Raw genomic sequence first — 23,672 nt, forward strand, 5'->3', positions numbered from 1 at the left:
AGGAAAGAACTTGAAACGTATCATTTTCACAATTCCTTTAAACTCATATGCAATTTAGGACCTAAGTAGTGGTTTGAGAAACTGTACCATGTATTAATAACTGTGCTGTGTGCCACCAAGTGTCCATTAAAATTAAAAAGGAAATCAATAAATTCATACACAATTTAAGCAAAAGGTAAAGTGGTTCACCTGCTCATGTATATTGCCTTACATTAGTGTGCTGGGGTATAGGATACACTACCATGGTGAACTAGATGTTGCAAGTTCTTTGTTGTAAAAACTTCAAATTTTATCAAATATTTTCTTATTTCACTGGCATTAAAAAAAATGGATACTGTCATTTTTTAATCCCACATGACTTTCTCTGTGAGATCATTTGAGTTCCTGCTTAAGTGTCCTAAGGATTCTACTTTGCTTTCACGGCTAAAATTGACTAGATCTGTAAAAGGGACAAGTGTGGCATTGGGTGTATGGACAGAAAGGCAAGATAGAGGTGGCGTCCTTGACAATGACAAAGGCAAGCCTGGATTTGCTGTACGAGGTGAGAGGCCAGTAGTAAGCAGATTCAGAAGGGAAGGGTTTGGGCTGAACAAGAAATGGAAATGTTAAGCTCTCAAAAGCTTTCCAAAATAAAAAAAGACATGGAGAATACAAGATTTGATATGCTCTAACCCTGCTATCTAACTGAGGGACACACAAAAGCAATGGACAAGATAAAACTGGCATTTATCAGGAGAGGAGGAGATACACCCTTAACCTGATGACTCCATGAGCCAACTACAAGGAAGAGGCTTACTTGTCACAGGAGGTGAGTTCAACATCAACACAGAGGGATAAGACCTGAACAAAGAAAGGCAGAAGTAAGTGCAAGGACATGAGGTGGAAGCCTAATGGTGTTGAGCAGAGTTCCCATGTCCACAAGCAAAACTGACTTTTTCAATAAGCCTCAGCAAGCAACTGTACTTCCCATGAAGTTAGTCATGATGTTGCTTGATAGGCATTAGAAATGTGCAAACTTTGAAATCGAGGCTACAGTTTAGCCTCTTTACAGTGGAGGCAGATAGTTACTTTTAAACAATTTGGAGAAATAATAGAGATTCCCTTAGATATATATTGCTATCAGTCAAATGGGTAAGGAACTTTGAAAGACTTCAATTCTGCTGTTGTTTTTACCCACTTACATATCAGAAGAATTTTCTGTTGAAGAAATTCCCTATAAATATCATAAATATCCCAATTATGTATATATGTACACACGTACATATATATATGCATATATATGTATATAATATCACTTTTGTTCTCCACAAATGGATTTTATCACACAAGTGGATATCCAGAAAATGAGACTTGCAATACTTCTTTGCTATTTAAAATATCGCTGCTTTCATTGATTAGAGCATGGATTTTATAAACTAATATTTCAAATTCTAGATCCTCTTTGTTGAATGCATCATTATAAAACTGAGGCCTAAAGGTGGAGAGTGATGTCCCAGTTAAGCTCATATACGACCATTAGCAAGGACCCATGTTCGAGCCCATGCTCCCCACCTACAGAGGAAACACTACATGAGAAGTTAAGCAGGCCTGCAGGTGTGTCTCTTTCTCCCTCCATGTCTGTCTTTCCCTCCCTTCTCATTTTCTCTCTATCCTATGAAATAAAACAAAGAAGAAGAAAAGAAAGTAAAAAACTTCCACCAGGAGTAGTGAATTTTTCTTGTAGGCACTGAGACCCAGCAATAAACTGTTGGCAATACCAATAAACAAATTAATTAATGATTGATTTTTTTTTTTTTAAATGAGGCCTGTCTGCATGAACCAATGGTTCTTTCAACAAAAGTCATCCTCCATAAGCGAGCTGGCTCCATAAGGGATTACAGTTCCTTGACCATCCTAAAGTCATTGGATGTCAGTGTCTTCACATTTATGTAATATTGATGCAAGGAAGTAAAAGAAACAGAGAGAGAAATTTGAGGTGGTTTATCCCCTCCTGGCATTACATAGCCAGAGGCAATTGACATATAAAAGAAGGGGAGAATGGACTGCTGGAAAAGGGCATCAGCTGTGGTGACTCTTCTCTAACTCCCCCTTCTCTTCTCAGGCCCTAATACTCTTTTTTCAAAAAAATTTTTATTTATAAAAAGGAAACACTGACTAAACCACAGGATAAGAGGGGTACAACTCCACACAATTCCCACCACCAGAGCTCTGTATCTCACCCCTCCCCTGATAGTTTTCTTATTCTTTAACCCTCTGGGATTATGGACCCAAGGTCATTGTGGGATGCAGAAGGTTGAAGGTCTGGCTTCTGTAATTGCTTCCCCACTGAACATGGGCATTAACAGGTCGATCCATACTCCCAACCTGTATCTCTCTTTCCCTAGTGGGGAAGGGCTCTAGTGAAGCCCTTCCAGGACACATTGGTGGGTTGTCTGTCCAGGGAAGTCTGGTTGGCATCATGCTAGCATCTGGAACCTGGTGACTGAAAAGAGAGTTAAGCATACAAAGCCAAACAAATTTTTGACCAATCATGGACCTAAAGGCTGGAATAGTCCAGATGAAGAGTTGGGAGGGTCTTCCATTTTGTAGATAGCTAGTAGGCATATTTTAGTTATATTCCAAAGGGCCTGTGGCTATATTAGTTTTTCTTTTTCTTTTTTCCCCTGAGCCTGAAATCTGATATACAGGTGAATCCAAGTTATTGTCTGGGGATATGATGTCATGGTTGGAAAAAGGATCAGAAAGCAGGATCAGGGAAGAGATTAGCTCCCTAATATGGGAAAGGGATATAAATATTGTTGACTATAAACCTTATCAATTTTATGTGATCTGGGGCCCATAATCAGCTTAGGAGCCTATGTGACCTCTGCATCCCTATAGATCTGAGCTCACATTCTGTGGCCATGTGTAGGAACATTCCAGGTTGCCCCAATATCAGGACCCATCTTCCTCAGGTGTAGCATAGAGTATGTTGTCCAGCCTCCCTTCAGAAGATGGAACATTCTCTACCATTGTTGATCCAAGTTGAGGGCAAGGTCCTATTGGGGGTCACAAAGGGGTCTGTTATGTTGTTCCTGATAAAAATGACTGGTAACAATGGAGAGAGGGATTTATTCGAGGTCTAAGCCCATCATGTCTGTTTGGGAATCTCAGGACTCCCCAATTAGGGCCCCAACTGATAGGGTAGGCCCTAATACTCTTATCTGGAAGAAAAAAGAGCAGGAGAGTGGAGGGAAGCTTAATGAGCCCCTCAGGAGCTGACATGAAGTCCCATAAAAGCCTCGGTAGAAAAAGAAGTAACATAATTCCATTACAAATTAATGTGATATAGTCTCTTCTGCTGTCTTCATCCTTATTTCTCCCTCTGTCTTATAAGATAATAACTGTAGAGGTAGACATCATACATGTGCCACAGACACTGGATCTTAACAGAGGATTGCTTGAAGGAAAATGCCCAGATGGAAAGCGAGGCACAATCCCATGTGATGCATAGGCTTTGCATAGTTAGACTTCAGTTGTCAGGTCCATTACTCAATTGCAGACCTACATATCAGAAATTGTTCTTTTCTATGCCCCCCACGAGTGTCACTTTATTAAGGGAATGTTGATTCATAGAATTGGTGTTGTAATTAGGGTATATTTTCACGTTTCACAAGACAGGTGTCATTGCATTCCAGCCTTCACCAAACTGTCAGGTGGCTTCTGTGAAGGGACCTAGATCCCCATCTCCACTGAGTACCCTTCCCTTTCAGAGAAATTCAAATCAGTCTTCCAACACCAGAAAGTGCTGGAAATTCAACTATCAGGTAGCAAGCAGCATCTTTTGCAGGTCTTATATGATCATTCCAGACAAAACATTCTTATTTTTATGAGATCTTTTTCCCTTTAAAAGGAAACCATTTACCTTTTAAAACAATATCAGCAGAAGCATTAACTGCTTGAGAAATCTGCTCAAAAAGATAGAAGAAATACATATGAAATAAATTCTCTTTAATAATGTCATATGCAATTATATTTAAAAATTTTAATGTTTACAACATGTTTTTTCATTTAATATCAAATCAACTGAATGATCAGTCTCATCCTATACTTACAGTATGTGGTCAAATTCTCATTTGAAATGAATTTAAAGTAAGTTCATAATGTGGAAAATTTGAATAAAAGACCATTTATAAATGTATTGTGAAACATTCTTTGACATTAATTCCTATTCATCTTGACAATAAAAAAATTCCCAACATGGAAATGGACAGAAAAGTACAACGAGCAAGTCTAACTTAAATAATCACTTAACTTTAAGTCATGCAAGGAACGTTTATTATAATAGAAGTACTTGAAATTACATGGGGAACAAGCTATGACAATTGGCAGATTATGATTCAAGTCCCTGTAAATTTTTATGACACTGTAATGTTTTAAAAACCATAAGGGTAGTGAATTCATATGCTATTCAGTTTAGAATATATTAACAAAATTTTGCATATTATCATCTACCTTAGTGATAATTTTGTGGTCTTCAGTTAAATTCAAACTACTGTAAATCAGTTCAGGAATAGTTACTAAAATAAAGAGAAAAAATATTAAAACTTTGAATGAATTTCTATAAAAAATTTATAGTCTTGGCATGTTTATAACTCAACAGGATGTTGTTAGCAATTCAGCCAAGGGGAGGGAATTGAATCTTCCAAAATATTTGAAAGTCCTGATTTATTCTTTCCCATAAACAGGCTAGTGACTTCAAAAAAGAATTTTTAAATGTGTGGACAATCATTTCTCACTGAAGTCAGGGTCATTTATCTAATTTACGTAAGCTAGTCCCTACTTTTCACAGGATTGAGCGCACTGATCTGGCGGGTTTTATACATAAAATATGACAAGCCTACTTTTCCTGGGTCTGCTATTTATCTCTTAAAGGAAAAAAAAAAACCACTAAAGTTTGACTGACACTAATTTCCAGAACAAGATACCCTAGAAACTACAGTTTATCTCATAAAATCATAACAGACAGGGTTTGTGATGTCCCCTCAGCAAGATTCTTTATTCTGTCAGTTTATCACATTTGAAATGACGGCAAGAGATGCCTTCCTTTCATATGCCATCCAGGAGAACAGAACCTGTCACCAACAGTGTAATGTGCTGTGTATTATCACTCTGAGTGATCCAGAGGCCTAGAGACTGTCATCTTTTTAGACTGTACAAGTCAACACAAATAAAACTGAGAAGGCAAATGATAATGTCTGAGATAAAGCCAGGCTCATTCTGGCCATTACTTTTTATTCAAACCTTAGAGATGACATGATGTGAAAAATGAGCCTATGTCTAGTTCAGTGCCCATTAGTGTGTGAGCACATTATCTCCCACTTTTCACATTGAATCTCTCTGCACTTACTCTGCCAGTTATAGTCCACTGCCTGTCAGCTTAAGGGGATTTGGGCAGCTGTTTTTTTTAATTGTTGTTAGTTTTACAATTTTATAAGTAAATATAAATATCAGCATTGCTGATGAATTACTGAGATACTTGTTTAAAAATTACAATATTTAAAAAAATTTCTTGGACATTTTTTTCTCTAGCAAAATAATTAGAGATGTCATCCATCCTGTTTTCTGAAATGTGAAATACTTACTGTGAATAATTTTTTAAAACTAAATAGAATTTCTATTTTAAAATAAGCTGGATGTTTTCATCTGTATTGAAAGAGTTGTGAGACTGGAGTGCCCAATCATGTCCTATCTACTACAGATTCTGAACTTTTCCATTTCTAAATACTTCAGGAACATCTGAGGTATGTTCTGGAATACCAAAAATAGGATAGAAAGGATAAGTCTGTACCATCTAAAATACTCAGTAATGTTTGCTTTATATAGAAACTTAATATTGAAAAAGGCTTGACTTTTGCTTTGTTTTATTTTGTTGTTGTTTTTACAAACCTGTCAGTTGACTGAAACACTTCTTTCATAGACATAAAAGAAACATCTTTGTACCTAGTGATGTAGAGAAAACAATTAATTTATCATATTGCCTTTTAAGTGTCACATTATTTTGGTAGGAGGTTAGCAAATTGAACTTTGAAAATGCACTTGACAATAACTCTATCAGGTAGAAAACCTGTCAGCCCTCTAAGTGTAGATTTACCATGTTCAAAACTCTCTCTCCCTGTCCTGCTCCCACTCCCTTCCTTCCCCCTCTCCCCTCGCCCCCCACCACATGAAATATAACTCCAGGAGGCCAGGTGGTAGTGCAGCAGATTAAGAGCACATGGTGCAAAGCAGAAGGATCAGCCCCTGGCTCCCCACCTGCAGGGGGGTTGCTTCACAAGTGGTGAAGCAGGTCTGCAGGTGTCTATCTTTCTCTCCCCTTCTCTGTCTTCCCCTCCTCTCTCCATTTCTCTCTGTCCTATCCAACAACAGCAATACCAACAATAACAGAAATAAGAGCAACAAAATAGGAAAGACAGCTTACGGGAGGAGTGGATTCGTAGTGCAGGTACTGAGCCCCAGCAATAATCCTAGAGGCAAAAAAAAAGAAAGAAAGAAAGAAAAGAGGAAAATATATAATTCCAATTCCTGAGGAGTTATTAACACATTCCTGCACTAGTAGATAAGTATAATTCCTATTCTCTATTTGTATCCCCAACATCCTCAGAATATTCCTCAGTTTCTCTGTAGGTAAAATTATATATATATCTTAAAAGTGTTCTTAAGAACAAAAGCACTAACCATGGTATTGCTATGGTTTTTCTGCTTAAATTACCATCCACTCCACTAAGTAGAATTAAAAAGCTCAGTACATCATACACCTGGAAAGACTACTAGTGACTTTTTTTAAAAGTTAGTGCATATTCAGTTTTTGCCATTATGTTATCACTTGCTGTTGAATTCTATTCCAGTTGAAGGCCACAGAAATATCCTGAACAAATCTGAGCACCTTAGAAAAAGGAACTGAATTGAACAGTATTGAACTTGACACACATGCCTTAGCAGAAGGGTAACGACCTGCTTTATGGTGAGCTTTGTTGGAGTCATCATCTTCCCCTCTTAGAGAGGAATGTTGATTGGATTCCATCATTTCTTACACCAGAAGATGGTTTACAGTGTTTTCAGTTCTCTCCTGAAATGTCAATGATACGCATTACTGTCTGCAAAAGTTAAATGGTGCCACATTGGAACAATAGTAGGTAAAGAGTATTTATTTTAACTTCTTCAATTTTCTTCTGCATGGCTTATCTTCCTGCTATTTATAACAAAGATGATGATTTGAATGCACAAAATTGTATGTACTGGCTGAGAGAGATATTAGAACTACCTTGATAAATATCTATGGTGAATGTTTTGAGCAGATATCATAATGATGTTGATGACTTTAGTTGGGGGTTATTTTTTAAATTCTTATTCCAATAATAAATAGCTTAGCATTTCAGTGAAAGACTACTTTTGAAGGAAGACAAAACCTTATGTCATGGAAATCTTACAGATAGTCACACAGTGCATGATATTATAAATATTTTATTTTATTTATATTTCATTCATTTGTTATTGGATAAAAACAGAGAAATTGAGAAAGGGGAAATAGAGAGGGAGAGAGACCTCTGTAGTACTGCTTCACCACTTGTGAAGCTTCCCCCCTGCAGGTAGGGACCAGGGGCTTGAACCCATGTACTTATTCACTATAATGTGAGCACTTAACCAGGTGCACCACTGCCTGGTCCCTTATAAAATATTTTATGTTATACATCAAAGATTTTGTGTTCAGTACAAACTTCTTAATTTTGTCTAAACACCTAAGAATCTAAGCAGACTGAAATTCAACAAAAACAATTTGTTACGGTTTCAAATTGTGGTAGAGTATTACTTTAATCATAAAGTTTATACTAGTTTCTTCAACCACTAAAGTTATATTATTCAAAAACACCCTTTTAAATTTTGAAAAACCACTTTAATGCCAACTAAACTTATACAATAAACAGGTGAATTTTTCACTATTTATGATAAAGTCCACTGCTTTTTATTTACTCATTATGACACTTTTATTTATGAAGTAGCTACTAGTATTAAATTAAAACAAATATATTGGAGGGGCCAGGGAGTCGTGCACCTGATTAAGGACTCACGTTACAGTACACAAGGACCCAGGTTCAATTTCCCGGGCCCCCATCTGCAGATGGAAAGCTTCATGCACTCATGATGAAGCAGGGCTAGCGTTGTTTCTCTGGACTTTTCCTTCTCTATCTCTCTATCTCTCCCTCCCTCAATTCCTCTCTGTCTCTATATAGTAATAAATAAATAAAATAGTAAAAAAAATAAAGCCTGAAAATTTTCAATTTAAAATGAATAAATAAATAAAATATATTGGTAATTAGTCAGAAAATGGCATTGAGTGAAATTCAATTCACTGGCAAAAAAAAATGTTACAAGTAAACATTCAAATAGCAAATAATCTGTAGCAGTTTAAAATTTTCCCACAATGGAATGCCATACATCAGAAAAGATAGAAAAATAATGCTGGAGAGGCTGTGGGGTCAAAGGAACCCTCCTACACTGCTGGTGGGAATGTAAATTGGTCCAACTTCTGTGGAGAGCAGTCTGGAGAATTCTCAGAAGGCTAGAAATGGAACTACCCTATGACCCTGCAATTCCTCTCCTGGGGATATAGTCTAGGGAACCAAACCATCCAGAAAGATCTGTGTACACCTATGTTCATAGCAGCGCAATTTGTAATAGCCAAAACCTGGAAGCAACCCAGGTGTCCAACAACAGATGAGTGACTGAGCAAGTCATGGTATATATACACAATGGAATACTACTCAGCTATTAAAAATGGTGATTTTGCTGTTTTCAGCCCATCTTGGATGGAGCTTGAAGAATTCATGTTAAGTGAAATGCTAGAGACAGAAGGCTAAATATGGGATGATCTCACTTACAGACAGAAGTTGTAAAGCAGATCAGAGAGAAAACACAAAGCAGAACTTGGACGAGAGCTGGTGTATTGCACCAAAGTAAAAGACTCTGGGGTGGTGGGGAGGGTTCAGGTCCTGGAACATGATGGCAGAGGAGGACCTAGTGGGAGTTGTATTATTATGTGGAAAACTGGGGAATGTTATGCATGTACAAGTTATTGTATTTACTGTTGACTGTAAAACATCAATCCCCCAATAAAGAAATTTAAAAAATTGCTCACAATGTCTTTATTTTTTAGTATGAACTTAGTACATACCATCTTTATATTTTGTTTGCATATAAAACTAACTGAGCTAAACAATGCATTCCTACATTTTCAGCTTTTGCGTAAATAACTTTTATAGCTCTAAAGATATTCCTGGTGTACATGTTTTTGTTTCAAATGGAAATCACTCTTTTTTTTACTCTGTTTTCCTTGTTCTGAAAAAAAATGTCAAGTATCTTACTCAACTTAATTTCATATTTACATATCCCAAGGAAATGTCCAACTGGTGATCTTCCTAGCTTTGAATGACCCAACTTCTCAATTTATTGCTATCCCAGTTTTATCTGAATACTAGCTCAGTACTTTTCAAAGATTGAATATTTTCCTTAACCATTATATGATTATCAGAAACCTTTCTAAGTTTGACCTAGGAAGATAGCAGAATGTGTATGCAAAGAATTTCCATGCCTGAGGCTCTGAGATCCCAGGGAAATCCTGTACACCACTATAAGCCAGAGCTGAGCAGTGCTTTGGTAAATGAATTAACAAATAAAAGATCTTGCAAATTTACATTACTAAATATATTTAAAATGTCAATTAATGCTCTATGTCAGTTGAAATCCTATTGCAATGGAGTTTCATGACTATATATATATATATTTTTTTTTTAATTACATATCTACTGGAAGAGATTAACTACTCAAGATAATGGAACTAGAAAAGAGGAATCGGAGAAGGGACCACCAGTCTTAAAGGTTTTACTGCTTAATAAAATATTTATGGGGTAAAGGTGGTGGCACACCAGGTTGAACTGCAAATACTACCATGTGCAAGGATCCAGGTTCAATCCCCATTCTTCACCTGCAAGGGGTAAGTTTCATGTGTGGTGAAGCAGGTCTGTAGGTATCTATCTTTCTATCTTTCTTCTTTCCTAATTCTCTTCTTCCTCTTCCTCCTCCTTCTCTACCCCACCTCTCCTCCTCATCCCTCTTCTTTTTTATTATCTTTATTTATTTATTTATTTATTTATCTATTTATTGTCTAGAGATAGTCAGAAATTGAGAAGGTAGAGGAGAGGGAGAGAGACGCAGTGCTTCACCACTTGCAAAGCTTTCCCCCTGTAGGTGGGGACCAAGGGCACTGTAATGTGTGCTCAGCCAGCTGTACCACCAGACCAGTCCCAGTGTCTATCGTTCTTTCTCCCTCTCTATCTAGCCCCTCCTTCTGTCAATTTCTCTCTGTCCTGATAAATAAAATAAATAAAATTAAATAAATAAATAAATAAATAAAATTAAAATAATTGAAAAGAAAAAGGGGGAAATGGCCATTAGGAGCAGTGAATTTGTAGTACCAGCACTATGCCCATGTAGTAACCTTGGTGGCAAAAAAAAAAACAGAAAGAAAGAGAAGGAAGAATGGAAGGATGGGAGGAAGGAAGAATGGGTGGAAGGATACGAGGAAGAGAGAGGGAGGGAGGAAGGGAGGGAGGAAGGAAGGGAAGAAGGAAGGGAAGAAGGAAGGGAGATAAAGAGGAAGGAAGGAAGGAAGGAAGGAAGGAAGGAAGGAAGGAAGGAAGGAAGGAAGGAAGGAAGGAAGGAATGGAGGGAGGGAAAGAGAATGAATGGGCTGGCAGTAGCACAGTGGTTTAAACGCACGTAGTATGAAGCACAAGGACCTGCTCAAGGATCCCCATTAGAGCCTGCAGGGGACACCCAGCCATAACCCTGGAGGCAAAAAAATAAAAAGAAAAGAAAATATTTTAGAATCATTGATGATAGTTAAAGAAACCACTTCTTGTGAACTGGATTTTTTTTAATGTTACTCTAAATGTTTTTGTTTTGGTAGCATTGAATTTTACCTATTTTCCAATGAAAAAATACACACAACTTTTTATTGTGGGTAATTTTATGCTTCTGAAGCAAATCTTCTTGATAATAAGTTCATGGGTGTTAGCAGTGGAGGATAAACTTTGTACATATCAAGACTTTTGTAAAAATGTTATGGTGAGTACTTGAAATGTAAAAATAATATACCCTTTGAACCTATTAATACCACTCTGAGTCAAAAACCCAAAAATACTCAAGAAAGCTAATTCAAAAGCATATATGCACTCCTGTGTTCCTGGCTACACCACTCATTATAGTCAAATGTGAAATTCACCTAAATGTCCTCAGTAGACAGACTACATTACAGGGAATTATTACTCAGACATAATGAAGATACTGTGTCACACAGGATAACATAATAAACAGAAGCTTAACTGACTATGCTAAGTGAAGAATGCTAGTGCATTCATTCATACGTAAAATATAGACAAGAGTACAGATAATTACAACAAAAACATCACAAAAACAAAACTGATCCCAGTACTTTGAAAACTATGGTGGTTATAAGAGAGGATGGAGGGCAGAAGGGAAGATGGGTCACAAATTCTATCTGGTATGGTGTTGTAAATTAACTTAAAAAAGGGGTTGGGCTGGGGGCTGCTGCAGAGTGTAAAAGGATTCATAGTAGGGAGCTGGGAACTGGTTTAAACAATACAAGGTTTATTAGAGTGAAACAGGTAAAAGTCAAAATAAGCACTTATCATCAAGGGTTAAGAGTATACTAGGTCCATAAGGTCTGAGTATAGTTATCAAGTTTAGTCCCATAAGATAAACAATTATCAGCTCTGGTAAAGGTTGCTCATGGCTGTAGAGGGGTATAAAAGTTTACCAGCTAGCAGAGTCACACGTGTTCAGTTCCCAGGAGAAGTAGCCATGGTGGATGGATGCAGGGAGCACTTCCACTGAGATGCTTCTGACCAGAAGAAACAGCAGCCGAAGAGAGCAATGTGCTCATAGTCCCGTGCTTTTATACATTCCCTTCTCTGAAGCACCTCCTCAGGGTGATGTCATTTGTATGCTAATAGTCCCAAACTCCTGTTGGGGTCACAACATTATGGGTATTTTAAAAAATTGTATTACTGGACACAACAAATTGCATGTATATATGCACATATACAGATCTAAAATTGTACTCCTAAAATCTTACAAAATTTTATTCCACCTAAAATAGACATCCTAGGCTCTCTATTCTCATCTGCTCTATTCCTACTCTGTTTCTTGTTTATTAAACATCTTGTCCTGTTTTATATCTTACTGTCTTTCATACACCAAGTTACAGATGCTACTATGATTCCATCCTGACTTCCCTGGGCAGACAACCTCACCATTTTGCCCTGGAACCTCCCCAGAACCCTGCCCCACTAGGGAAAGATAGAACAGGCTGAAGTATGGATCAACCTGCCACTGTCCATATCCAGTGGAGAAGCCATTACAGAAAATAATTCTGGTCCACACTCCTGGGGTGATGGGGTGATGGGGTGGTTGTTAGAGGAAGATAAGCAGAGAGCTGTGAACCCCAGTTCCACTAAGACCAACAATCTTTGTTTTTATACCATCACTGAGAGGTAAGAGAAGCTGGAAAAGAAAAGGAAGTCAGGGACTGTTTATATAATCTGAGAGGGAAGAGGAAAAAGGAAGGATGCCCAGACACAATAATAGTTGTAGGTGTGGCTTAGAAAGGAAGTGAATGCAGCACCATAGAAGTGAATACAAATGGAAATGCACACATATATGTACTCAACCCAAATCTATGACCTTGGGAGAACTATGGCAGTTTCCACTGGAGGGGGATGGGCGAACAGAACTCCAGTGGTAGGAATGGTATGAAATTATACCCCTATTATCTTATAATTGTGTAAATCACTAACAAAAAATTTAAAAATAAAACTGTATGTAACTACTGAAGTAGTAAAAATTATATTTAATACCAAAGACTGTAGGCGAGTATGGAGAGTAGTCACAGATTAATGAACTCTTTATCTCTCTGTATTTTTCTCTCTGTATTTCTCTCTCTCATTAAAATATAATATATAAAATTTAAAAAATAGAGCAGCAGAGGAGAGTGAGAGAGAGAAAGAGACCAAAGCATCAAGCTTTCTTCAATGCAGTGAGGCTAGGTTCCAACTAGGGTCATTTGTGTGGCATATCCCAGTGAGCTATTTCACTAGCCCCTGCTCAAAACACATTTTCAAAGTAATTGTGCTTCTTCACTGCCAGTGATTTTTCAATGTCTTTCAGGATTCTCTACAATAGCCTCTATTCATCATTCTGCCAATATTATAAAATAAGTTTAAGTTCAATTTTAAACAATATTTACATTTTTGTATGGACATGTCTGGGTTTTTTTTTAGATTTTTTAAAAATATTTATTTGTTCATTCCCTTTTATTGCCCTTTTTTATTATTGTTGTAGTTATTATTAATATCATAGTTGTTGGATAGGACAGAGAGAAATTGAGAGAGGAGAGGAAGACAGGGAGAGAGAAAGAGACACCTACAGACCTGATTCACTGCCTGTAAAGCGACCCCCCTGCAGGTGGGGAGCCAGGGGCTCGAACTGGGATCCTTACACTGGTCCTTATGCTTTGGGCCACGTGCACTTAACCTGCTGCACTACTGAGCAACTCCCGTCTGTTTTTTTTTTTTTTTTTTTGTGAAAATGATTTACAGAAACAGAATAATCTGAGACTAGGTGTTGGTGAACCTGATTAAGTGCACATGTTACAATGCGCGAGGACCTGGGTTCAAGCCCCCATCTCCCATCTATAAGAGGAAAGCTTTGCGAATGGTGAAGCAGTGTTGTAGGTATCTCTCCCTCTCTATTTCTATCCAATAAATAAAGATAAAAAAATTTGAAAAAGAGAAAGCAACAGAATCACTTTATTTAAGGTGTAAATCTGTGAAAGAAACCCCACATATTCAGTCAGATTTATTTACTTATTTCAGTATTCAGAACCTACCTTTCTGAACCAAGTATATCTCTAGAGTCTGTATACCTTCACTTCACAGGAAAGTAATGATTCAATTGTAAAATAAAAATGCAGAATCAACAATTTAAATACTACTTCCTAAAGATGCGTTTTCCAGTGGGGAAATTAGTGGACTAAATCCAAGCAGAATGCTGAATATATATGTGGTCCCTTTAAAATATTATTTTAGGTTTTTGAGCACTTTTAATTTTTAATTAACTCTATATTTTAGTTGTCATCTTTTTGATGATGACTTTCTTGATGTATTTTCACATCTGTAGTAAACACTCATTCATATATAAATATCTCAATGTCCCCAATCATGTAAATATCTTTTAACAGTCTGTGGGTAGAATAGCCTATAAAAGATGAGTCAAACAGTTCAGATTTTTCCTCTCTGGCTTTATAGAACAAATTTGGTACATTATTTCATTTGACTCCAAGGAAGAAAATAGTCAACTTGCAAAAGACTCTGCACATCTGTTACAGTGCAACGAGCCTGTACCGTCCACCACAATGATGTGCAAAGGATTCTACCACAGACAATCTTTCCAGATTGCTAATTCCCTTCCCAGATGGTATTGCAGAAGGCTGCCTGGAGTGTATGACTTTTTTAGCCAATTCAAGAAAGACTTTATTCCAAGAAGATACCTATTCTAAATAGTGATATACAGGGTAGAGATTTTAGTCTGAGTTTTTTTTCTGGTCACTACATCACTGGAACAGAATATATTTTCTTATGGGAAAGAGTGCTAGAAGAGCTTTTACTCCATTAAACAAGTACACATGTCAACCACTGTGTTTGTAAAAACTACCCATTTCATGTCCCCATCATTCTGAAGATATGAAATATAATAAGAAAGTTATGTGGATACTAATATGCACATTTAATTTATGTTTATCCAAATAAAAATAATCTCTGGTCTTTTGAGCACTAATTTTTGTTATAGAATATAAAAGGAATCAGAGGTATGGGATGATCTCACTCACAGGCAGAAGTTGAAAAGCAAGATCAGAAGAGAAAACACTAAGCAGAGCCTGGACTGGAGTTGGTGTATTGCACCAAAGTAAAAGACTCTGGGGTGGGGAGAGAATACAGGTCCTGGAAGAAGATGACAAGGGACCTAGTGGGCGTTTTATTGTTACATGGAAAACCGAGAAATGTTATGTATGTACAAACTACTGTATTTACTGTTGAATGTAAAACATTAATCCCTAATAAAGGGAAAAAGATAATAACTTAAAAAAAAAAAAAAGGAAGCACAGTGGAGCAGATAACACAATCATGATGCAAAGAGATGCTCATGCATTGTCGTTAAAGTTCGGGGGCTCCAGCAGGCCGGGCTAGCTTCGCAGCGGTGAACAGAGACTCGAGGACACATGGATGGGCAGAGAAGCTTTATCCATGAGCGGGCAAACATGTGCTCTCCTGTCTTTCTCCTCTGGTGGCATAGAGAGACCCTTAAACTAATCACCACACAGATATGTCCTGCATCCTTCTCCTCTGGAGGCCGCGCCAAGAACTCTCGCACTACGTAGCATGGGGGCGGGGAGAAAAAGAGGTACGAAACTAGCAAGGGCCAAACCAATTCTCCTGGCGGGGGGAGAGTGAGACCAAACCAATGTGAAGCATACAAAAATTCTCCCTTTTCTTTTTAACTAAATGACCATAGTATCAGGGGTGTGGGGTGAACTTCTTATATCGTACAGACATTTTCAAAAAGAAACTGGCACAAACATGGAGGAACATGTAAGACAAGAACCAGTGTGCTGCCAAGGGAAGGCCTGAGGGGGACTTTTTTTTGCCTCTGGGGGGGCATTATTTGCCTCGACTGGCATTTTTTTTCTCTGTGGGCATTACCTAGCATGGGGGTGCGGATACAGCCTAGAGTCCCAAAGCAGCTGGCTTCAGTCAGTCTTTGAGAAACCCAGCAGCATAAAGGGAAGCTGCTAGTTTTGTGCAAAGTGTCCAAGAGTTGTACCAGTGAGTCCGATAGAAATGCCAGTCCAAAGCAGATGTCCACGGAAGAATGCCAGGGGGTGGAACGTTGTATGAGGAAGGTCAGCTGCTGGAATTCTGCTTTTCTGTAAAGAACTTGACAGCTGCAATTTACTTATTATGAAACAAAACTTGTAGCAGGTTAGAAGTTTATCACAATTGATAACTCTACTACAATTGGAAGTCTTTTTTAGTATGATTTTAAGGTTGTTTAAAGTTTAAACAATAGAATGTGGTAGGGTAAACAGAAGAATCATGGGGGGAAAAATCCTCATGCATGAGAATCATTAGCATAACCATAGCGCAATCTAACGTTTCTAATTGAGAAGGAATTTGAGAGTTTCACATATCAACAACATCTTTTTAACCTTTTGTTGCACCCATTCAAGATGGAGACACACCCTAGGTGTGCGCAGGTTTTTTTTTTTTAGACTTAGTTAAATATATTGATTTTTAACTCAGACTTTGAATGTAAGTTAATTTTATCTTTATGAGAATTACGTTGAAAACCTTTTTCATTTAACTCTGTCTGGTAAGAATATAGCCTTAAAGTTATATTTTTAACCTTAAAGTTAATGTTTACCAAACTTTAAACAGACACGTAAACATGGTCTTTAATACACAAGGAGAGAAATCTTTGTTACGAAGACATGTCATTTTAAACACGAATTTAGATCTATACTGTCTTAGTTGTTGGGGGGGTCACCATCTGGAGGTGGCCTCCCATGCAGCTCCACCTCTAGGAATTATAGGTTGCGATCTCTGGATGAATCTCTGTGTATTCTAGCTCTTCTGCCTTCAGACCCAAGTTGAGGATCTCGGCCAGGGGGCCCAGTTTCGGCAGGGAGCCCGCGGTCTCCAGGTGGTCCGGGATCTGTCCAGACTTCATAGCAGGAGGGCGGGCAGGCCAGCCGTGCAGAAGGCGTGGGCCGAGGTGCCCTGGGGTGGCGGCCATGATAGGCTGCTGCCCTGCTCCCAGTGGCCGAGCAGCATGAAGGGAGCCCACGCCCAATGCCCTGCGCCATGCAGCAGAAAGCTGGTTCTTACGGGCTGGCGTTGGGCTCCTGCAGGCTGGCATTGGGCAGAAACCGCAGAGTGGTCCAGAGATAAATGTTCCAGAAACAGTGAAACAGTCTCGTGAAGAAAGGGCAGAGGCCTTTGGAGATCTCTTCACAAGCAGAAGAGAAGGCCATAGTGCATAGGTAGCCAAATTGTCTTCACTTATCTGAGAGATGTGCAGGTCCGGTCCCATGTTGTAGGCTCCATAAGTTGTTTTATCCAGGCTGGCTTCACAGACAGGTAACAGAGACGACCAGAGACACACGGCTGGGCTGAGAACGCAGTTTAATCTTTATTCACAAACAGGCAAATCACCACATCATGTGGGGAGAAAAAGAGGCGTGAAACTAGCAAGGGCCAAACCAATTCTCCTGGCAGGGGGAGAGTGAGACCAAACCAATGTGAAGCATACAACAATTTGCACTACCATCATTAAAAGCTGAGCAGTGCTCTGCCTTTTGTCTGTCTTTTTGTTCATTCTTAAGGAAATGTTTTTTATTTTTTAATTTTTATTTATAAAATGCAAATATTGACAAGGCCATAGGATAAGAGAGGCATAACTCCACATAATTCCAACCCCCAGAACTTTGTATCCAATCCCTTCCCTTAATAGCTTTCCCCGTACTTCATCCCTCTGGGAGTATGGACCCAGGATCTTATAGACCCAGGATCAAGACTAGATATTAGGTCCATGCAAAGTGTCATACTAAATGCCAGTAGCTATCGGTCGGTCTCTCAATCTCTACAGGTGTGATAAGCATAGCATGTCATTTAGAACCCTCCTGACATACTGCCCATTCTCAGCCTCTAATTATTGAACATTTTGCTTATTATCCTGTTTACCTTTTTATTCTCTAACCCCCAAATGTGTTTTAATATGCTTTTTCCTTTTTAACAAAAATGTTGCCAAGAATGACAAGGATGTTTTTTTTTTAAATATTTTTATTTATTACTTTGGATAACAGAGAAGTTGAGAGAAAAGAGGGAGGGAGTGAGAGAGAGACAGAGAGAGAGAGAGAGATTGAGACCTGCAAACTATTTCACTGCTTGTGAGGCTTCCCCTTTATAAGTGGGGACCCAGGACTTTAACACAGGTCCTTGCACTACTATAGTGTGTGCACTCAACCATGTAGACCACCTCCCAGCACCATGTCTCTTCCTATTAGATGCATTTTTCTAGAGATCATGCACTGTGCTCCTGCCTTACCCTGATCCCAATTCTAAACCAAGTGGGAAAAGGCAGTTCTAACTCATGCAAATAAATAAAGCTTCATAAATTCTAGAAATGCTTACCTACTTGAGTTCTAAGGCCGAGAAAAGTAGGATAATGAATGTTTCTATTTGCTTCAAATTTATCATTGAAATAGATCATTTGAAAATGAGGGCGGATAAAGTGTTTTGAGGTTTTGCAAGTCCAGGTTCAGGTCCTTGTACACTTAGCCACTAGTGCAAGTAGAAAATATATGTGTGTTGTGTTGTGTTGTGTTGTGTTGTGTTGTGTAGTGTTGTGTTGTTGTGTTGTGTTGTTGTGTTGTGTTGTGTTGTGTTGTGTTGTGTTGTGTTGTGTTGTGTTGTGTTGTGTTGTGTTGTGAAAGAGTCAGAGAAGGCAGAGAGACAGAAAGAAAGTGATAGAGTCTACAACACCAAAGCCTCCTTCAGGGGAGGTGGCCTAGGCTCAAGCCTTTGTCAACCAAGACAAAGCAGCCTATCCAGGTGAGCTATTGTGCTACCTCCCCAGGCCCGGCTCTTTGTAACAATGGAATCACCATATGCTACTTAAACTCCTTTCTTTACCTGGCTCCACTTGATTTTCCATTGACTGCAGTACAAATTAGAAGACTATTATGTGACCACTTTCAGCTAATGGATTGTAGCTATGCATCAATGTCACAACTCATTCTTATTTAAAGTGGAAATTGAATGCTTGCCATTAGATTTTATCATCTTCTTTCCCACTGTAGATCTACTAAAGCTGTGGGAAAAATTATCTCCCTCCAATTCCTCAATACTTTTCTATGTATGAGAAAGTGTTGTTCATACACACACAAGATATAGTCCTCACCAGGATTTCACCTCTCCAGGGTGATTTTTTTAAAAATGGAGACAAACATAAATGGACAGAGAAAGAGGGAAGAAGGGAGAGAAAGGGCAGGGGAAGGGAGAGGAGTGCAAAGGAAGGGACTGGGAGAGCTTTAGTGGGAGCCAGAATCCAAAGTCCTCCATCACATACAGGGCAAATCAGAAAACTATCCACATGGGGCCAAGTGGTGGCACACCTGATTGAGCACACATGTTACAGTGTGCAATGAGCTAGATTCAAGCCCCTGGTCCCCACTTACAGGGAGAAAGCTTTGCGAATGGTGTAGTAAGGCTGCAGGTGTCTCTCTGTTTCTCCCGCTCTCTATGCCCCACTCCCCTCTCAATTTCTCTTTTTATATCCAGTAATAAGTAAAAATTAAAAAGAAAAAAGAATGATCCAAGTGCATTATTTTGCAAGCTTGGTATATTTATTTATATCAATTTAAAATGCTTTCTTGACAGTCTCACTGTTTTAGAGGGAAAACACAACTTAGAAATAAGAAAAACTTAAAGGGGGGACAGGTGGTGGTGCAACCCACCAAGTGCATACATTACTATGCACAAGAACATGGCTTTCACAAAGCAGAACGTGGACTGAAGTTGGTGTATTGCACCAAAGTCAAAGACTCTGGAGTGGTGGTGGGGGAGTGAGGAGGAGAGTTTAGGTCTTGGAACAATATGGCAGAAGAGGGCCTAGACTGGGTTAGATTGTTATGTGGAAAACTGAGAAATATTACACATATACAAACTGCTGTATTTTACTCTTGACCATAAACAATTAATCCCCCCAATAAAGAAAAAAAATACTTTTTTTTTTTAAAAAAGAAAGCTACATAACATAAAACACCCTCAGGAGGAAAGCTTCAGGGGGCAGTGAAGCAGGGCTGCAGCTGTCTTTATTTATCCCTCTCTAGCTACCTGCTCCCTCTCAGTTTCTCTTTGTCTTATCCAATAAATGGAAAGATAAAAATATGAAAAAAGAAAAAAGGCCACGAGGAGTGTTGGATTCATAGAGCAGGCACCCAGTCCCAGCCATAATCCTGGTGACACTTAAAAAAAAAAATACAGAATCTTATTTCAACTTAATACAGTATAGTTGCTAAAATTATTCAGTTCTGGCACCAAAGTAAAAACCCTGGGGTGAGGGTGAGGGTGGATGTTCAGCTTCCCAGGGTGGGGGCAGTGGATGGGATGGGACACAGTCTTTTGGTGGTGGGAATGGTGTTTATGTACACTCCTAGTAATTTGTAGTCATATAAATCATTATTTAATTAATATGAGAGGGGAAAATTTATTGTATGTCTCAAACTTTTTAAAGCACAGACTGAGTCTTTTTTAATACATAGGCTAAGTCTTTGATATGTTGACTCAAAAGCCTAGACCAGGGAAAACAGAAGTAACCCGTGGCACAGCTATATACAAATAATGTCAAAGGACGTAAATTATGGTGATGTTGGGTATTATACAGCAAATTCTAATAAAGGGATTTTTCAAAGTTAACCCAACTGCCAAATAATATGACTATAGCAATAACTATCTATAGCCTTCTTAACCTTAAGACAGCAGGAACCTCCCAATTCCTCAATAGAGGCTATATTTCCTCCAGTCCTGGAACCTCTAGGGTGGGGTCACTTTCCTGCATGCTTCTCTCAGTTCATACCAAATGATATTGCATCCACTGATCCCATCCTAATCAGCGCAGTGAGTACCACCTCAGTATGCTTCACTTCAGACTGTGTCCAGAGACATCAGAAGTGGAATGTCAACCCTTCACACTCATTACTTGGCCACCAGGTTCGAGATACTAGCAGGGTGCCGACCAGACTTCCCCACCAATATATCCTGGAGCCCTGCTTCCCCAGAGCCCCACCCTACTAGGGAAAGAGAGAGAGAGGCTGGGAGTATGGATCGATCTGTCAACACCCATGTTCATTGGGGAAACAATTACAGAAGTCAGACCTTCCACCTTCTGCATCCCACAATGACCTTGGGTCCATACTCACAGAGGGCTAAAGAATAAGAAAGCTATCAGGGGAGGGGTGAGATACAGAGTTCTGGTGGTGGGAATTGTGTGGAGTTTAACCCCCCTTATCCTATGATTTAGTCAATGTTTCCTTTTTATAAATAAATAATAAAATAAAAATAAAAATATTCTATTCTTTAGAATAAATTATAGTCAATGTTATGGTGTCATGAATGCTACTTGATTTTATTTGTTTTTTCTTTCTTTAATTTTATTAGTAATTTAATATTAATTTAGAAAATTACAAGATAACAAGGGTACAATTCTACACCATTCCCATTACCAATTGATTTTATTTTTTCACGATAAATCTATTGTTTTGTCTTTATTTTTTTTTCCTTTGGCCTTCTTTTTTCTTTATTGGAGGTATTAATGGCTTACAGTTGGCAATAAAATTTAGTAGTTTGTACATGTGTAACATTTCTTAGTTTTCCACAGAACAATTCAACCCCTCTAGGTCCTCCTCTGTGTTTTATTATATTCTATTAAGTTACTACATTTAAAGACTTTGACCTTGCTATTCTATGGATGGATATTAACTTCAGTATCCTAGGACTGAAATACTCCCCTTCACGTAGTCTACATTGGCACAGCTGAAATAACAGTATAAAATGCCTCTCACACATATTCTTTATATGAAGGGAGAGCAAAATATATAGAAAGAGTGGGATCAGGAGAGGTAAAGGAAGACAGGAAAGAAGGGAAGAACATAGTCTAAGTAGGAGGGAAAAGGGTGAAAGGTAGAAGCTGAAACTCTTGACCAAGTGCTATAGCTGTCTTGCTCCGTTCTGGAGAGCCAGGCAGCACCAAGCTCCAGACATTCCACCGGGGACATCTTCACTTACCTCCCTATTCCCGCTCTCTATTGCCTCTAAGAACCAGCACAATTTTCACTGGATCCAACAATGAAGTATACGGTGATTATTTCTTGCAGATTTGTTTTTAGTATCTTAAATTCCACATGAGTGAAACCTCCATTAATTAGTGTCTTTCGCTGCCTTACTTACAAGAGGAAGATAACACAAAGAAAAGGACTGTTCACATAAAATCAGAACTGAATCTATAAGCCTGTGGTATTAATGTTTCTATCCAAATATGCTTTAATATATTCATTAATAATGCTTGATTGATGTTCTCCTAAAATCTTGTCAGCTGGAAAAGAGAGAGAGAGAGAGACTGAAAGAGAGAGAGAGGGGCGAGGGCTGTAAACTCATCTTGATTGTAAGACCAAGGATGTGAAATCACTCAGGCAGTCCAGCAGTAGGGCAGTGGGTTAAGCACACATGGTGTGAAGCACAAGGACTGGAGCAAGGATCCTGATTCGAGCCCCCTGGGGGGGTCACTTCACAAGCAGTGAAGCAGGGCTGCAGTTGTCTGTCTTTCTCTCCCTCTCTCAATTTTCCCCTCCTCTCTTGATTTCTCTCTGTCCTATAACAAGCAATAACAAGAACAACAGCAAGGGCAACAAAAACAACAGCAAGGGCAATAAAAATGGGGAAAATGGCCTCTAGGAGCTGTGGATTCATAGTGCAGGCACTAAACCCCAACGATAACCCTGGAGGCAAAAAGAAGAAGAAGAAGGAGGAGGAGGAGGAGGAGGAGGAGGAGGAGGAGGAGGAGGAGGAGAAGGAGAAGGAGTAGGGGAAGGGGAAAGGGAGGAGGAGGAGGAGGAGGAGGAAGAAGAAGAAGGAGGAGGAGGAGGAGGAGGAGGAGGAGAAGGAGAAGAAGAACAAGGAGAAGAAGAAGAAGGAGTAGGAGAAGGGGAAGGAGAAGGGGAAGGGGAGGAGGAGGAGGAAGAAGAAGAAGAGAAAGAAGAAGAAGAAGAAGAAGAAGTAGTAGTAGAGGGAGAAGAAGAAGAAGAAAAAAGAAGAAGAAGAAAAGAAGAAGAAGAAGAAGAAGAAGAAGAAGAAGAAGAAGAAGAGGAAGAGGAAGAGGAAGAGGAAGAGGAAGAGGAAGAGGAAGAAGTGATAAACCTATATATGAGGCCAACAATGGTAGAGAATGTTCCATCCTCCGAAGGGAGGCTGGACAACATACTCTATGTTCCACCTGAGAAAGATGGGTCCTGAAACTGAGGCAGCTTGACTACAGAATGTGAGCTTGGATCTACAGACATGCAGAGGTCATGGGGTTTACAGTCAACAATATTTTTACACTTTTCCCATATTTGGGAGCTACTTTCTTCCCTGATCAAGCTTTCTAGTCCTTTTTCCAGCCATGACATCATCTTCCCAGACAATAACTTGGATCCACATGCATATCAGATTTCAGGTTCAGGGGAAAAAAAAATAAAACTAGTATAGCCACAGGCCCTTTGGAATATAACTAAAATATGCCTACTAGCTATCTACAAAACGAAGACCCCCTCCCCCAACTCTTCATCTGCACTACTCCAGCCTTATGGTTCATGATTAGCCAACAACTTGTTTGGCTTTATATGTTAACTCCCTTTTCAGCCACCAGGTTCCAGATGCCAACCAGGCTTCTTTGGACAGAGG

Source organism: Erinaceus europaeus, chromosome 18 (genome assembly GCF_950295315.1).
Source record: "Erinaceus europaeus chromosome 18, mEriEur2.1, whole genome shotgun sequence".
NCBI classification, from domain to species: domain Eukaryota; kingdom Metazoa; phylum Chordata; class Mammalia; order Eulipotyphla; family Erinaceidae; genus Erinaceus; species Erinaceus europaeus.